This window comes from Puma concolor, chromosome B2 (assembly GCF_028749965.1).
Source record: "Puma concolor isolate L17-30 chromosome B2, mPumCon1.1.hap2, whole genome shotgun sequence".
NCBI lineage: Eukaryota > Metazoa > Chordata > Mammalia > Carnivora > Felidae > Puma > Puma concolor.
The window spans coordinates 85916061-85920276 of NC_141671.1; the positions used below are offsets into that span (position 1 = coordinate 85916061).

The 4216-nt window shown below is 34.4% G+C and overlaps 1 pseudogene; it reads right to left on the minus strand.

Annotated features, from left to right (window-relative positions):
- Positions 1-1480: 1480 nt before the first annotated feature.
- Positions 1481-2055, minus strand: LOC112862074 (small ribosomal subunit protein eS24 pseudogene; annotated as a pseudogene).
- Between the last annotated feature and the right edge of the window lie 2161 nt (positions 2056-4216).

Consider the following 4216-nt stretch of genomic DNA (forward strand, 5'->3'; position numbering starts at 1 on the left):
AATACAGTCTTTACACTAAATATAATCAGAGGAGAGCAAAATTGCTATGACGGAAAGGTAATGTTTCGGGAGAAAGAATGCTCAATTGGGAGTAGCATCAGGTCTCTCACTAGTTGTATGACTAGAAAAAAATACATTTAATTTCTCAGAAGTTTTTTTTTCACTAATATGTGAATAAATGTAGCGTTAAGATTCCATCTATCTAAAATGTTTTTCCCCCTCTCCTCATGAAAAGATGCAGTGAGATTGAGGAAGAACATAAAACCATTTAAGATCCAGAGCTCCATAACAGCGATGGTTAATTTTAGCTTCTCCACTCTCTGGCAATGTGACTTGGTGACAGCCACCTAAACTGTCTCAGTTTCCTCATCTGATATTGCATTAATTATCGTACCTGAATGATGAGACTGTTCTGAGGTATAAATGAGTTAATATGTTGAAAGGGTTTTGACAATGGGGGACACTTTATTTGAAAGCTTTATTATATGATTATGTGTTAGGTATGATTATTGCTGTCGTTACTGTGTTTTTGGCAATATTTGTAGCACTTTATTAAAATACAGATTCCAGAGCCTCGATCTAAACCAACTAATTCAGAATCCTCAAGGGTGATGCTTAACCATGTGTATTAGAATAATTACATTACAGTGAATGATTTTTGAGCACAACTAAGATTGAAAACCACTAAACCATAAATATTTGGAGTTGTTATTAATGCTACCAAATGGTAAATGCTTTGTATTTTCATGCCTCAGTAAAATCACACGAAAAATTTTATGTTGAATAGGCAAAAAATTATGGTAAAGATATAGAAATAGCATGATATAATGGAAAGTGCCCTCGAGAAAGATCAAGAGACATGTCTTAGATTCTGGTTTTCAGAACAATTCATTCATTGACTTTGGTCCACTCACACAATCTCTTTGACCTTCAGTTTCCTAAGCCAAAACCAAGGTGGGTTGATTAGATGAACCAGCATGGTTTCACATTGACAGCTATTGACTGGACAATTTTGGAGGAAATATACACGTATGTGTGTGTATATGTATGCACACTTACACGTAAATATTGTATATAGGGTAGATAGGATTCAGGAATCAGAAAGACATTACTAAGCCATTTATTAGTATTTGACCTTACATAAGCATCTGAATCAACTCAGTCTTTCCTTTATAAAATACCACTATGTGAGATTTATATACAATATATAAATATTTATACAATATATAAATATACATATAAATATTTATGATATAGTTATAATAAAAATAATTAGGAACTAAATAAAAATTACTGTCGTTTGAATTCTACCTTTGCATAATTGTCTATATTAAACTGGACCCTATGCTATATTTAATCACGTTAGGTGGATATTTGGATTCAAATCCAAAAATCCTGCATGACAATAATAAAACCTCAGAAATCTTATGATAGGAATTATTAAAGTGCATTTTAAAATATACTTAAAATCTCTTTTTTTCCGCATAAAAGTTCTTAGTTTATTAATCCACTCATGAAAAATCTGCACAATCACCAGAGACAAAGTCACTGCAGAATCTTTACTCCGTTTTTTTGCTGGCACCAACATTGGCTTGGGCAGTCCCCCTGACTTTCTTCATTCTGTTCTTGTATTCCTTTTGCTGTTTTCTTGAGGTCGTTTTCTTCTCATACAGACCATGTCATCTCATACAGACCTATGTTTGGGTTCATTTTTTCTTTTCATAATCCAAGGAATCGTAAATCAAAGCAAAGCCCATTGTTTTGCCACCGCCAAAATAGGTTTTGAATCCATATACAAAGATGACATTCAGTGTGGTCTTATACATTTTGGCTATTTCTTCCTGAATTTCTATCTTAGGTACTGTTGCCTTTCTAAGGTGAAGAGCATCAAGGACCATTTGTTTCTGCTGAAGTAGTCAACTGGCATGAACATCCTGGTCTGGGCGGTTACTCTGTTGTTCATGATCGCAGCCGAGCTTCAAGCAGCCAGGGAGGAAAGAAGAACTGCTATTCGCAGACCAATCATATATTTAAAGTCTTGACATAATGAAAGCTTTAACCAAAAATACATTGTACTTGATGATTTGCACATTTGCCCTTTCTGTTCTACACTGAATGTTACTTCATTCAGAGCTTTCATACTGCACCCGGGATCTTAGTTTATTTTATGCCACTTTGGAAGTGATTATTTTTTATAGAATTGGATGATGTGATGGCTAACCACAAGAAAACACTAAAAGGTCAAAGGCAGTAAAGTATGTTTTTTTCCAAACAGAAGTAAAAATGACTTTACGCTTCTGCAATGTTTCACTTTCATGCTTTTTATATTGGCTCCGTCAGGAAATACATCTCCTTCACATTGATCATTATAGCACATGCCATCAGGATAGACGTAGCTGACTGTTCAAAAATAAATCAGCTAGACACCAATGACCATCAAGAAGTAATACTCTTTGAGTTCCCTACAGTCTGTAACCCATACATTTATGTCAACTTGCAGGAAAATATATTGGCAATAAGTCAACATTAATCCAACAGTATTTGAGAAAAGAACAGAAGTACGGATATCATATAAGAATTTCAGATGTTGATTTTTAAACTAGATCATTCTACTACCTAATAATTATAACTGTTTAAATATTGTCCTTCCTCTCAGTATGCAATTCTCATCTTTCCTCTTTATTTATGAATATCTTTTACCTATGGTATTTACTTTTAATGTTTTACAGAATATAATACTGAGCATTGTTATCAAAAGATATTTAATTGGGTTAGCCTGAGTCCTTAAATTTTTTCAACTAGCTATTCTTGACTCTTGAGATTTTCTTATCATCTAAAAAATATTCTGAGCCCTGTTGTTCATTTGTTATTTAGGAATCAGATGATACTTGTTAAAATTATCTTCTCTCTCTCTCTCTCTCTCGACATCTATTCTTGATATTATCTGCCTCTTGTAATTGTTAAGACACATTTCTAATACATCAAAAAAGTCTGCAATACTCAGGGATTATTTGTTTTTTTTTTTTTTTCACATGGTTTCAAATAACATGTGCAATCATCATTTGACAAAAGAACAAGTATTTGTCCATTATAGCCTCACAGAATGAATTAGAAAAAAATGAGTCATCTCACGCCAGTCAGAGTGGCCAAAATGAACAAATCAGGAGACTATAGATGCTGGAGAGGATGTGGAGAAACGGGAACCCTCTTGCACTGTTGGTGGGAATGCAAACTGGTGCAGCCGCTCTGGAAAACAGTGTGGAGGTTCCTCAAAAAATTAAAAATAGACCTACCCTATGACCCAGCAGTAGCACTGCTAGGAATTTACCCAAGGGATACAGGAGTACTGATGCATAGGGGCACTTGTACCCAATGTTTATAGCAGCACTCTCAACAATAGCTAAATTATGGAAAGAGCCTAAATGTCTATCAACTGATGAATGGATAAAGAAATTGTGGTTTATATACACAATGGAATATTATGTGGCAGTGAGAAAGAATGAAATATGGCCCTTTGTAGAAACTTGGATGGAACTGGAGAGTGTGATGCTAAGTGAAATAAGTCATACAGAGAAAGACAGATACTGTATGTTTTCACTCTTATGTGGATCCTGAGAAACTTAACAGGAATCCATGGGGAAGGGGAAGGAAAAAAAACAAAGAGGTTAGAGTGGGAAAGAGCCAAAACATAAGAGACTCTTAAAAACTGACAACAAACTGAGGGTTGATGGGGGGTGGGAGGGAGGGTAGGGTAGGTGAGGGGTATTGAGGTCATCTTTTGGGATGAGCACTGGGTGTTATATGGAAACCAATTGGATAATAAATTTCATATATTAAAAAAAAATAAAAAATAAAAAAAACCGGAGTCGTTAAAAAGGATAAATTCCCACACAAATAAATTTCTATTGTTTTTATGTCAGAGTTAAAAAGTGTAGCTTATGATATTCAGGGATGTATGATTCGACATAAAATTTGCATGATGTTCCCAATGTAACACATCTCTGTTTTGCCAGATCTGTTGAAAAGCAGGGGGGAAAAAGTTAATTTTCTTTTCAAGTTTGAAAAATGTGTCTTAAAGAATCTAAATAATGGAAAAGGCAGAAGTATTCAAATATTACCATTTCTTCCCACCCCCCCCGACACATCCATGATATTAGTTTTCAATTGGAAAAGGAAGAAATGGTTAGGATAAAGAATTAAAAGGTAACAAGTAGAT